Raw genomic sequence first — 13827 nt, 5'->3', positions numbered from 1 at the left:
ACGCCTGTAATCCTAGCTCTTGGGAGGCCGAGGCGGGCGGATTGCTCAAGGTCAGGAGTTCAAAACCAGCCTGAGCAAGAGCGAGACCCCGTCTCTACTATAAATAGAAAGAAATTAATTGGCCAACTGATATATATATAAAAAATTAGCGGGGCATGGTGGCGCATGCCTGCAGTCCCAGCTACCCGGGAGGCTGAGGCAGAAGGATCACTCGAGCCCAGGAGTTTGAAGTTGCTGTGAGCTAGGCTGACGCCACGGCACTCACTCTAGCCTGGGCAACAAACCGAGACTCTGTCTCAAAAAAAAAAAAAAAAAAAAATGAATCCGAAGAGAAAAGTAAAAGGAGGCCTGTGGAGCAGGTCTGGGTGTGACTCCGGATGCCCGAACATCAGGTGCCACCACCAAAGATTCCTACGTGTAGCCCATAGAACCCCAAAAGCAACGGGACGAGTTCTGGTCACATACTCCCTCAAAATGACATCCAGGCCTTCTTCTGGAACTCCCTCCCCTCTCAGACTCTCAAGGTTTCCTCCAGCGTGTCGGCTCCCACAGAGCAGACCTTTGGTCTGAGACCTGACTGTCCAGAAGCCACGCATGCTGCCGCGTGGCGGCGGTGTCACGGCTCGGGACAAGAGGAGGCCCCACGGTGCGGGCTGGGGCGCCAGGCACCGCGGCGGGCGCTGAGGGTGGGGGTCACCCCCACCCCGGGCCGCCCCCGCACTCCCAGAAACGCGACAGAACCAGAGGCAAAAAAAAAAAAAAAAGAAGAAGAAGCCTACGGCACCCGGTATTCCCGGGCGGTCTCCCATCCAAGTTCTAACCAGGCCCGACCCTGCTTAGCTTCCGAGACCAGACGGGATCGGGCGCGTTCGGGGTGGTGTGGTCGTGGACGGCGGAGGGCGCCCCTGCCCCGCTCGAGAAGCCGAGCCTCTCTGCGCTTCCCCGCCGCCTCCTCCCGCCCCAGGCCCCGCGCCGGGCCGGGCCTGTTGAGTTCGCCGGCCGGGTCCCGTGGGCTCCGAGGGACGGGGTGACAGGCGGGGCGGGCAGGGAGCGGCGGGCCGGGGTTGGGGGCTGTCTCTCTATACACACACACTCACACTCACACTCACTCACTCACTCACACTCACACAAGATGCGCCTCCACGGCTGGACCCGCCAAGGTGGAGACCTTCCAGCCCCCCTCCTCTCCTCGCCTGGCCTCCTTCACCTCCCCGCCCCCCACCCCCAGCGCGCCTCCGGGGCCGCTGACTGCGCACGGGCGGGTGGGCGGGGCGGGGCGCTCGCCCTTTGACCCCAGCCAGGGGCCGCCCTCCCCCACAACCCCTTTCAGCTGTGCCCCCCACCCTGTGGCCCCGCGGCCGCCTATTCCCCCGGGCCAGGGCTGGGGCACAGCGCACGGGGGAGGGGAGCCAGTGTATGGGGCGTCTCTCTCTCTCTCTCGGGATGTGTCCCATGGGTGGGGTGGGGTGGCGTGGTCTGTGGGGCGCTGAAGAAATCAGTCCCCTCCATCTCCTCCCTCTGGAAAACACCCAAGCCCTTGGAGAACTGCCCGCACCGCTACCGTGGGGGCCGGGACCCTCCTCTGTGTCCTCCTGTGGCCCAGTCCAAGGGGCCTGGGCCTGGCCGGGGCTGCATTGGACCCCAACCACCCTGGCGTGTGGACTCGCTAAAAATCGGCGATTAGATATTGGATTCCAGCGTCATTGAGGTCATTTCACTAATGAGTGCACCGCAAAGAGTTTCCTAATCCATCTGTGAGGGTGGCAACCGAAAGAGAATTTTAGAGCCGACAGAATAGGCGAGGAAAGGCATAGGAGATTTCCACACCCAGTAAGGAAGCCTTTCCCGAAATGGAAGAAAGAAAGGAGCAAACAGAGACACCGGTAGCCCCCCGCCCGGATGAGAGTCTGCCCCTGAGAGAAAGTACCCTGACCAGGTTCTCCCGTGGGTGGGTGGCGAGCTAGCGGCATTCAGAAGAGCGAGGCCCGCAGTCTGTGCAGAAGACACCTGCACTCGGGTGTGTGTGGCGGCACAATTCACAAGCAGCTCCAGATGTTAATCCAAGGAGAAGCCAGGGAGTTCCCAACGCCCCAGGTGTCCTCAGCCCACGACTGGCTGCTGTGGGAATGCGAAGCCCGGCTCCTTGTCTCAGAGCGGGGCAACCAGGAGGTGTGATGTCCACCCCGGGGTTCCCAGGAGGATCAGGCTGAAGCTGGGACTTGGCCTGAAAGTGTCCCCTCGCATGGCCACCCCCTTCCCCTTCCTGCTCCTCTACTCCTGGTGCCCCTCCATCCAGGGGCCAGACCTTAAAGAGTCACCCGCAAGAGAATCCTGGTCCCAAAGGAGCCTTCTGGGGGACCCGTGCTGAGAGAGGTTGTGGGCATGGCCCGCTGGGGCTCTGCCCGACCCAGGGCTGAGAGATGCAACCTCCCAGCTCTGGGTCCCTGCAGGAAGTGTTGGCAAGCACAGGGCCAGTCCTCCAAAGGCCCAGGTGCAGGGAGCCCAGGCCAAGCAGCCTGTGGAAGAAGCCACATGCTGTGCCACCCCGGGGAACACGACTGCAGGCCACGGCCCTTCCCACCTCCTCCTCCTCCTCCTCCTCCTCCTCCTCCTCCCACCCCGCCCCCGCCCCCGCCCCCACATGGCACAGGGCCCAGAGACACCTCAGACACTTGCTACCCAAAGTGCAAAGGGCATCAGTTGCTCCTCCAAACCCCCCCCAGCCCAGCAGACCGCATTGTCCAGCCAGCCCCCGGGCCTCCCTGGGGTGCCCAGCACAAAAGTGCAGACACCCACCGGACCCTCAATCTCAGTTTTCGGATGTTTTTGCCACTCTAAGGACCCGCAGGCCAGCTGGGCCTTCTGGCAGGACAGAGAGCCCCGGAATCCGACGTGGAGAGCTGGGTGTACGTCCCCACGAGGAGGCGGTCCCCACCTCCGCGGCTATCCCCTTGCGGGGAGCGGCAGCCGTGGGGCCTCAGAGAAGACACCAGGCTGGGCCCCCACGGCACAGCGGGAGCACGTCCCCCGCAGGCCACTTAGCGACGGCGGCCAGCCGGCGGACGGTTGGGTTGCGCGAGACGCTGCGGCCGCCCTGCTACCGGGTTCCTGGGAGGGCGTCCTGGAACCAGCGTCCACACCAAGCCCTTGGAAGGCCCAGGCGACGGAGGAGCCCCGTCAGGCAGGGGCCGAGGACGGTGACGGCCCGGGCGGGGAGGAGCGTGTCAGGCAGGGGCAGAGGACGGTGACAGGTGACAGGCCGGGCGGGAAGGAGTCAGTCAGGCAGGGGCCGTGGAGGAGACGGGCTGGGTAAGGGTTAGGGTTAGAGTCAGGGCACAAGTCACAATCGCAAAGACCTGGAAGCCACCCGAGTGCCCATCGACCCACGAGTGGGTAAATAAAATGTGGCGCGTGGACACCACGGAGTGCTATTCGGCTATGAGGAGCAGCGGTGAGGGGGCACCTCTCGTGGTTCTCCTGGCCAGAGCTGGAACCCGTTCCAGTAAGCCAAGTATCCCAAGAATGGACACACGAGCACCACGTGCTCGCGCTCACCAGCAAATGGGTACGAACCGATGGACACCTAAGTGGACACAGAGGAATCACCTTCTTCGGGTGGGTGTCGGGCGGGTGGGGGGAGGGGATGGGCATACACATCCATTAGGAATGGGGTGGGTGCGCACCGACTGGGGGATGGGCGCACTTGAAGCTCTGACCCGAGGGGGGAGGCTGGGAGAGGGCAACGCACCCGACCTTAACATTGGTGCCCCCACAATATGCTGGAGCAACATGAGAGGTAAATGAATAAGAACACGGGGGGGGGAGGGGGGCACGGGCAACACATGTCACCTTAAAACTTGGACTCCCATCATCTGCTTGAAAAGAGAGAGAAAAGAAAATGCAATAATAGAGATAAGAGACACTTTTTAAAAATAATGAATCCGGCCGGGCGCTGTGGCTCACGCCTGTAATCCTAGCTCTTGGGAGGCCGAGGCGGGCGGATTGCTCAAGGTCAGGAGTTCAAAACCAGCCTGAGCAAGAGCGAGACCCCGTCTCTACTATAAATAGAAAGAAATTAATTGGCCAACTGATATATATATAAAAAATTAGCGGGGCATGGTGGCGCATGCCTGCAGTCCCAGCTACCCGGGAGGCTGAGGCAGAAGGATCACTCGAGCCCAGGAGTTTGAAGTTGCTGTGAGCTAGGCTGACGCCACGGCACTCACTCTAGCCTGGGCAACAAACCGAGACTCTGTCTCAAAAAAAAAAAAAAAAAAAAATGAATCCGAAGAGAAAAGTAAAAGGAGGCCTGTGGAGCAGGTCTGGGTGTGACTCCGGATGCCCGAACATCAGGTGCCACCACCAAAGATTCCTACGTGTAGCCCATAGAACCCCAAAAGCAACGGGACGAGTTCTGGTCACATACTCCCTCAAAATGACATCCAGGCCTTCTTCTGGAACTCCCTCCCCTCTCAGACTCTCAAGGTTTCCTCCAGCGTGTCGGCTCCCACAGAGCAGACCTTTGGTCTGAGACCTGACTGTCCAGAAGCCACGCATGCTGCCGCGTGGCGGCGGTGTCACGGCTCGGGACAAGAGGAGGCCCCACGGTGCGGGCTGGGGCGCCAGGCACCGCGGCGGGCGCTGAGGGTGGGGGTCACCCCCACCCCGGGCCGCCCCCGCACTCCCAGAAACGCGACAGAACCAGAGGCAAAAAAAAAAAAAAAAGAAGAAGAAGCCTACGGCACCCGGTATTCCCGGGCGGTCTCCCATCCAAGTTCTAACCAGGCCCGACCCTGCTTAGCTTCCGAGACCAGACGGGATCGGGCGCGTTCGGGGTGGTGTGGTCGTGGACGGCGGAGGGCGCCCCTGCCCCGCTCGAGAAGCCGAGCCTCTCTGCGCTTCCCCGCCGCCTCCTCCCGCCCCAGGCCCCGCGCCGGGCCGGGCCTGTTGAGTTCGCCGGCCGGGTCCCGTGGGCTCCGAGGGACGGGGTGACAGGCGGGGCGGGCAGGGAGCGGCGGGCCGGGGTTGGGGGCTGTCTCTCTATACACACACACTCACACTCACACTCACTCACTCACTCACACTCACACAAGATGCGCCTCCACGGCTGGACCCGCCAAGGTGGAGACCTTCCAGCCCCCCTCCTCTCCTCGCCTGGCCTCCTTCACCTCCCCGCCCCCCACCCCCAGCGCGCCTCCGGGGCCGCTGACTGCGCACGGGCGGGTGGGCGGGGCGGGGCGCTCGCCCTTTGACCCCAGCCAGGGGCCGCCCTCCCCCACAACCCCTTTCAGCTGTGCCCCCCACCCTGTGGCCCCGCGGCCGCCTATTCCCCCGGGCCAGGGCTGGGGCACAGCGCACGGGGGAGGGGAGCCAGTGTATGGGGCGTCTCTCTCTCTCTCTCGGGATGTGTCCCATGGGTGGGGTGGGGTGGCGTGGTCTGTGGGGCGCTGAAGAAATCAGTCCCCTCCATCTCCTCCCTCTGGAAAACACCCAAGCCCTTGGAGAACTGCCCGCACCGCTACCGTGGGGGCCGGGACCCTCCTCTGTGTCCTCCTGTGGCCCAGTCCAAGGGGCCTGGGCCTGGCCGGGGCTGCATTGGACCCCAACCACCCTGGCGTGTGGACTCGCTAAAAATCGGCGATTAGATATTGGATTCCAGCGTCATTGAGGTCATTTCACTAATGAGTGCACCGCAAAGAGTTTCCTAATCCATCTGTGAGGGTGGCAACCGAAAGAGAATTTTAGAGCCGACAGAATAGGCGAGGAAAGGCATAGGAGATTTCCACACCCAGTAAGGAAGCCTTTCCCGAAATGGAAGAAAGAAAGGAGCAAACAGAGACACCGGTAGCCCCCCGCCCGGATGAGAGTCTGCCCCTGAGAGAAAGTACCCTGACCAGGTTCTCCCGTGGGTGGGTGGCGAGCTAGCGGCATTCAGAAGAGCGAGGCCCGCAGTCTGTGCAGAAGACACCTGCACTCGGGTGTGTGTGGCGGCACAATTCACAAGCAGCTCCAGATGTTAATCCAAGGAGAAGCCAGGGAGTTCCCAACGCCCCAGGTGTCCTCAGCCCACGACTGGCTGCTGTGGGAATGCGAAGCCCGGCTCCTTGTCTCAGAGCGGGGCAACCAGGAGGTGTGATGTCCACCCCGGGGTTCCCAGGAGGATCAGGCTGAAGCTGGGACTTGGCCTCAAAGTGTCCCCTCGCATGGCCACCCCCTTCCCCTTCCTGCTCCTCTACTCCTGGTGCCCCTCCATCCAGGGGCCAGACCTTAAAGAGTCACCCGCAAGAGAATCCTGGTCCCAAAGGAGCCTTCTGGGGGACCCGTGCTGAGAGAGGTTGTGGGCATGGCCCGCTGGGGCTCTGCCCGACCCAGGGCTGAGAGATGCAACCTCCCAGCTCTGGGTCCCTGCAGGAAGTGTTGGCAAGCACAGGGCCAGTCCTCCAAAGGCCCAGGTGCAGGGAGCCCAGGCCAAGCAGCCTGTGGAAGAAGCCACATGCTGTGCCACCCCGGGGAACACGACTGCAGGCCACGGCCCTTCCCACCTCCTCCTCCTCCTCCTCCTCCTCCTCCTCCTCCCACCCCGCCCCCGCCCCCGCCCCCACATGGCACAGGGCCCAGAGACACCTCAGACACTTGCTACCCAAAGTGCAAAGGGCATCAGTTGCTCCTCCAAACCCCCCCCAGCCCAGCAGACCGCATTGTCCAGCCAGCCCCCGGGCCTCCCTGGGGTGCCCAGCACAAAAGTGCAGACACCCACCGGACCCTCAATCTCAGTTTTCGGATGTTTTTGCCACTCTAAGGACCCGCAGGCCAGCTGGGCCTTCTGGCAGGACAGAGAGCCCCGGAATCCGACGTGGAGAGCTGGGTGTACGTCCCCACGAGGAGGCGGTCCCCACCTCCGCGGCTATCCCCTTGCGGGGAGCGGCAGCCGTGGGGCCTCAGAGAAGACACCAGGCTGGGCCCCCACGGCACAGCGGGAGCACGTCCCCCGCAGGCCACTTAGCGACGGCGGCCAGCCGGCGGACGGTTGGGTTGCGCGAGACGCTGCGGCCGCCCTGCTACCGGGTTCCTGGGAGGGCGTCCTGGAACCAGCGTCCACACCAAGCCCTTGGAAGGCCCAGGCGACGGAGGAGCCCCGTCAGGCAGGGGCCGAGGACGGTGACGGCCCGGGCGGGGAGGAGCGTGTCAGGCAGGGGCAGAGGACGGTGACAGGTGACAGGCCGGGCGGGAAGGAGTCAGTCAGGCAGGGGCCGTGGAGGAGACGGGCTGGGTAAGGGTTAGGGTTAGAGTCAGGGCACAAGTCACAATCGCAAAGACCTGGAAGCCACCCGAGTGCCCATCGACCCACGAGTGGGTAAATAAAATGTGGCGCGTGGACACCACGGAGTGCTATTCGGCTATGAGGAGCAGCGGTGAGGGGGCACCTCTCGTGGTTCTCCTGGCCAGAGCTGGAACCCGTTCCAGTAAGCCAAGTATCCCAAGAATGGACACACGAGCACCACGTGCTCGCGCTCACCAGCAAATGGGTACGAACCGATGGACACCTAAGTGGACACAGAGGAATCACCTTCTTCGGGTGGGTGTCGGGCGGGTGGGGGGAGGGGATGGGCATACACATCCATTAGGAATGGGGTGGGTGCGCACCGACTGGGGGATGGGCGCACTTGAAGCTCTGACCCGAGGGGGGAGGCTGGGAGAGGGCAACGCACCCGACCTTAACATTGGTGCCCCCACAATATGCTGGAGCAACATGAGAGGTAAATGAATAAGAACACGGGGGGGGGAGGGGGGCACGGGCAACACATGTCACCTTAAAACTTGGACTCCCATCATCTGCTTGAAAAGAGAGAGAAAAGAAAATGCAATAATAGAGATAAGAGACACTTTTTAAAAATAATGAATCCGGCCGGGCGCTGTGGCTCACGCCTGTAATCCTAGCTCTTGGGAGGCCGAGGCGGGCGGATTGCTCAAGGTCAGGAGTTCAAAACCAGCCTGAGCAAGAGCGAGACCCCGTCTCTACTATAAATAGAAAGAAATTAATTGGCCAACTGATATATATATAAAAAATTAGCGGGGCATGGTGGCGCATGCCTGCAGTCCCAGCTACCCGGGAGGCTGAGGCAGAAGGATCACTCGAGCCCAGGAGTTTGAAGTTGCTGTGAGCTAGGCTGACGCCACGGCACTCACTCTAGCCTGGGCAACAAACCGAGACTCTGTCTCAAAAAAAAAAAAAAAAAAAAATGAATCCGAAGAGAAAAGTAAAAGGAGGCCTGTGGAGCAGGTCTGGGTGTGACTCCGGATGCCCGAACATCAGGTGCCACCACCAAAGATTCCTACGTGTAGCCCATAGAACCCCAAAAGCAACGGGACGAGTTCTGGTCACATACTCCCTCAAAATGACATCCAGGCCTTCTTCTGGAACTCCCTCCCCTCTCAGACTCTCAAGGTTTCCTCCAGCGTGTCGGCTCCCACAGAGCAGACCTTTGGTCTGAGACCTGACTGTCCAGAAGCCACGCATGCTGCCGCGTGGCGGCGGTGTCACGGCTCGGGACAAGAGGAGGCCCCACGGTGCGGGCTGGGGCGCCAGGCACCGCGGCGGGCGCTGAGGGTGGGGGTCACCCCCACCCCGGGCCGCCCCCGCACTCCCAGAAACGCGACAGAACCAGAGGCAAAAAAAAAAAAAAAAGAAGAAGAAGCCTACGGCACCCGGTATTCCCGGGCGGTCTCCCATCCAAGTTCTAACCAGGCCCGACCCTGCTTAGCTTCCGAGACCAGACGGGATCGGGCGCGTTCGGGGTGGTGTGGTCGTGGACGGCGGAGGGCGCCCCTGCCCCGCTCGAGAAGCCGAGCCTCTCTGCGCTTCCCCGCCGCCTCCTCCCGCCCCAGGCCCCGCGCCGGGCCGGGCCTGTTGAGTTCGCCGGCCGGGTCCCGTGGGCTCCGAGGGACGGGGTGACAGGCGGGGCGGGCAGGGAGCGGCGGGCCGGGGTTGGGGGCTGTCTCTCTATACACACACACTCACACTCACACTCACTCACTCACTCACACTCACACAAGATGCGCCTCCACGGCTGGACCCGCCAAGGTGGAGACCTTCCAGCCCCCCTCCTCTCCTCGCCTGGCCTCCTTCACCTCCCCGCCCCCCACCCCCAGCGCGCCTCCGGGGCCGCTGACTGCGCACGGGCGGGTGGGCGGGGCGGGGCGCTCGCCCTTTGACCCCAGCCAGGGGCCGCCCTCCCCCACAACCCCTTTCAGCTGTGCCCCCCACCCTGTGGCCCCGCGGCCGCCTATTCCCCCGGGCCAGGGCTGGGGCACAGCGCACGGGGGAGGGGAGCCAGTGTATGGGGCGTCTCTCTCTCTCTCTCGGGATGTGTCCCATGGGTGGGGTGGGGTGGCGTGGTCTGTGGGGCGCTGAAGAAATCAGTCCCCTCCATCTCCTCCCTCTGGAAAACACCCAAGCCCTTGGAGAACTGCCCGCACCGCTACCGTGGGGGCCGGGACCCTCCTCTGTGTCCTCCTGTGGCCCAGTCCAAGGGGCCTGGGCCTGGCCGGGGCTGCATTGGACCCCAACCACCCTGGCGTGTGGACTCGCTAAAAATCGGCGATTAGATATTGGATTCCAGCGTCATTGAGGTCATTTCACTAATGAGTGCACCGCAAAGAGTTTCCTAATCCATCTGTGAGGGTGGCAACCGAAAGAGAATTTTAGAGCCGACAGAATAGGCGAGGAAAGGCATAGGAGATTTCCACACCCAGTAAGGAAGCCTTTCCCGAAATGGAAGAAAGAAAGGAGCAAACAGAGACACCGGTAGCCCCCCGCCCGGATGAGAGTCTGCCCCTGAGAGAAAGTACCCTGACCAGGTTCTCCCGTGGGTGGGTGGCGAGCTAGCGGCATTCAGAAGAGCGAGGCCCGCAGTCTGTGCAGAAGACACCTGCACTCGGGTGTGTGTGGCGGCACAATTCACAAGCAGCTCCAGATGTTAATCCAAGGAGAAGCCAGGGAGTTCCCAACGCCCCAGGTGTCCTCAGCCCACGACTGGCTGCTGTGGGAATGCGAAGCCCGGCTCCTTGTCTCAGAGCGGGGCAACCAGGAGGTGTGATGTCCACCCCGGGGTTCCCAGGAGGATCAGGCTGAAGCTGGGACTTGGCCTGAAAGTGTCCCCTCGCATGGCCACCCCCTTCCCCTTCCTGCTCCTCTACTCCTGGTGCCCCTCCATCCAGGGGCCAGACCTTAAAGAGTCACCCGCAAGAGAATCCTGGTCCCAAAGGAGCCTTCTGGGGGACCCGTGCTGAGAGAGGTTGTGGGCATGGCCCGCTGGGGCTCTGCCCGACCCAGGGCTGAGAGATGCAACCTCCCAGCTCTGGGTCCCTGCAGGAAGTGTTGGCAAGCACAGGGCCAGTCCTCCAAAGGCCCAGGTGCAGGGAGCCCAGGCCAAGCAGCCTGTGGAAGAAGCCACATGCTGTGCCACCCCGGGGAACACGACTGCAGGCCACGGCCCTTCCCACCTCCTCCTCCTCCTCCTCCTCCTCCTCCTCCTCCCACCCCGCCCCCGCCCCCGCCCCCACATGGCACAGGGCCCAGAGACACCTCAGACACTTGCTACCCAAAGTGCAAAGGGCATCAGTTGCTCCTCCAAACCCCCCCCAGCCCAGCAGACCGCATTGTCCAGCCAGCCCCCGGGCCTCCCTGGGGTGCCCAGCACAAAAGTGCAGACACCCACCGGACCCTCAATCTCAGTTTTCGGATGTTTTTGCCACTCTAAGGACCCGCAGGCCAGCTGGGCCTTCTGGCAGGACAGAGAGCCCCGGAATCCGACGTGGAGAGCTGGGTGTACGTCCCCACGAGGAGGCGGTCCCCACCTCCGCGGCTATCCCCTTGCGGGGAGCGGCAGCCGTGGGGCCTCAGAGAAGACACCAGGCTGGGCCCCCACGGCACAGCGGGAGCACGTCCCCCGCAGGCCACTTAGCGACGGCGGCCAGCCGGCGGACGGTTGGGTTGCGCGAGACGCTGCGGCCGCCCTGCTACCGGGTTCCTGGGAGGGCGTCCTGGAACCAGCGTCCACACCAAGCCCTTGGAAGGCCCAGGCGACGGAGGAGCCCCGTCAGGCAGGGGCCGAGGACGGTGACGGCCCGGGCGGGGAGGAGCGTGTCAGGCAGGGGCAGAGGACGGTGACAGGTGACAGGCCGGGCGGGAAGGAGTCAGTCAGGCAGGGGCCGTGGAGGAGACGGGCTGGGTAAGGGTTAGGGTTAGAGTCAGGGCACAAGTCACAATCGCAAAGACCTGGAAGCCACCCGAGTGCCCATCGACCCACGAGTGGGTAAATAAAATGTGGCGCGTGGACACCACGGAGTGCTATTCGGCTATGAGGAGCAGCGGTGAGGGGGCACCTCTCGTGGTTCTCCTGGCCAGAGCTGGAACCCGTTCCAGTAAGCCAAGTATCCCAAGAATGGACACACGAGCACCACGTGCTCGCGCTCACCAGCAAATGGGTACGAACCGATGGACACCTAAGTGGACACAGAGGAATCACCTTCTTCGGGTGGGTGTCGGGCGGGTGGGGGGAGGGGATGGGCATACACATCCATTAGGAATGGGGTGGGTGCGCACCGACTGGGGGATGGGCGCACTTGAAGCTCTGACCCGAGGGGGGAGGCTGGGAGAGGGCAACGCACCCGACCTTAACATTGGTGCCCCCACAATATGCTGGAGCAACATGAGAGGTAAATGAATAAGAACACGGGGGGGGGAGGGGGGCACGGGCAACACATGTCACCTTAAAACTTGGACTCCCATCATCTGCTTGAAAAGAGAGAGAAAAGAAAATGCAATAATAGAGATAAGAGACACTTTTTAAAAATAATGAATCCGGCCGGGCGCTGTGGCTCACGCCTGTAATCCTAGCTCTTGGGAGGCCGAGGCGGGCGGATTGCTCAAGGTCAGGAGTTCAAAACCAGCCTGAGCAAGAGCGAGACCCCGTCTCTACTATAAATAGAAAGAAATTAATTGGCCAACTGATATATATATAAAAAATTAGCGGGGCATGGTGGCGCATGCCTGCAGTCCCAGCTACCCGGGAGGCTGAGGCAGAAGGATCACTCGAGCCCAGGAGTTTGAAGTTGCTGTGAGCTAGGCTGACGCCACGGCACTCACTCTAGCCTGGGCAACAAACCGAGACTCTGTCTCAAAAAAAAAAAAAAAAAAAAATGAATCCGAAGAGAAAAGTAAAAGGAGGCCTGTGGAGCAGGTCTGGGTGTGACTCCGGATGCCCGAACATCAGGTGCCACCACCAAAGATTCCTACGTGTAGCCCATAGAACCCCAAAAGCAACGGGACGAGTTCTGGTCACATACTCCCTCAAAATGACATCCAGGCCTTCTTCTGGAACTCCCTCCCCTCTCAGACTCTCAAGGTTTCCTCCAGCGTGTCGGCTCCCACAGAGCAGACCTTTGGTCTGAGACCTGACTGTCCAGAAGCCACGCATGCTGCCGCGTGGCGGCGGTGTCACGGCTCGGGACAAGAGGAGGCCCCACGGTGCGGGCTGGGGCGCCAGGCACCGCGGCGGGCGCTGAGGGTGGGGGTCACCCCCACCCCGGGCCGCCCCCGCACTCCCAGAAACGCGACAGAACCAGAGGCAAAAAAAAAAAAAAAAGAAGAAGAAGCCTACGGCACCCGGTATTCCCGGGCGGTCTCCCATCCAAGTTCTAACCCAGGCCCGACCCTGCTTAGCTTCCGAGACCAGACGGGATCGGGCGCGTTCGGGGTGGTGTGGTCGTGGACGGCGGAGGGCGCCCCTGCCCCGCTCGAGAAGCCGAGCCTCTCTGCGCTTCCCCGCCGCCTCCTCCCGCCCCAGGCCCCGCGCCGGGCCGGGCCTGTTGAGTTCGCCGGCCGGGTCCCGTGGGCTCCGAGGGACGGGGTGACAGGCGGGGCGGGCAGGGAGCGGCGGGCCGGGGTTGGGGGCTGTCTCTCTATACACACACACTCACACTCACACTCACTCACTCACTCACACTCACACAAGATGCGCCTCCACGGCTGGACCCGCCAAGGTGGAGACCTTCCAGCCCCCCTCCTCTCCTCGCCTGGCCTCCTTCACCTCCCCGCCCCCCACCCCCAGCGCGCCTCCGGGGCCGCTGACTGCGCACGGGCGGGTGGGCGGGGCGGGGCGCTCGCCCTTTGACCCCAGCCAGGGGCCGCCCTCCCCCACAACCCCTTTCAGCTGTGCCCCCCACCCTGTGGCCCCGCGGCCGCCTATTCCCCCGGGCCAGGGCTGGGGCACAGCGCACGGGGGAGGGGAGCCAGTGTATGGGGCGTCTCTCTCTCTCTCGGGATGTGTCCCATGGGTGGGGTGGGGTGGCGTGGTCTGTGGGGCGCTGAAGAAATCAGTCCCCTCCATCTCCTCCCTCTGGAAAACACCCAAGCCCTTGGAGAACTGCCCGCACCGCTACCGTGGGGGCCGGGACCCTCCTCTGTGTCCTCCTGTGGCCCAGTCCAAGGGGCCTGGGCCTGGCCGGGGCTGCATTGGACCCCAACCACCCTGGCGTGTGGACTCGCTAAAAATCGGCGATTAGATATTGGATTCCAGCGTCATTGAGGTCATTTCACTAATGAGTGCACCGCAAAGAGTTTCCTAATCCATCTGTGAGGGTGGCAACCGAAAGAGAATTTTAGAGCCGACAGAATAGGCGAGGAAAGGCATAGGAGATTTCCACACCCAGTAAGGAAGCCTTTCCCGAAATGGAAGAAAGAAAGGAGCAAACAGAGACACCGGTAGCCCCCCGCCCGGATGAGAGTCTGCCCCTGAGAGAAAGTACCCTGACCAGGTTCTCCCG

General features: G+C 62.6%; 4 pseudogenes; all 4 read right to left on the bottom strand.

The window, feature by feature from the left end:
* Nucleotides 1–772: 772 nt before the first annotated feature.
* On the bottom strand, nt 773–891 carry LOC142861695 (uncharacterized; annotated as a pseudogene).
* A 3842-nt stretch (nt 892–4733) lies between these two features.
* Nucleotides 4734–4852, bottom strand: LOC142861694 (uncharacterized; annotated as a pseudogene).
* Nucleotides 4853–8694: 3842 nt separating this feature from the next.
* On the bottom strand, nt 8695–8813 carry LOC142861693 (uncharacterized; annotated as a pseudogene).
* Nucleotides 8814–12655: 3842 nt separating this feature from the next.
* LOC142861722 (uncharacterized) lies at nt 12656–12775 on the bottom strand (annotated as a pseudogene).
* Nucleotides 12776–13827: the final 1052 nt, after the last annotated feature.

Source organism: Microcebus murinus, chromosome 17, assembly GCF_040939455.1.
Source record: "Microcebus murinus isolate Inina chromosome 17, M.murinus_Inina_mat1.0, whole genome shotgun sequence".
NCBI classification, from domain to species: Eukaryota; Metazoa; Chordata; class Mammalia; order Primates; family Cheirogaleidae; genus Microcebus; species Microcebus murinus.
This window is presented reverse-complemented; position numbering and strand designations above follow the sequence as displayed.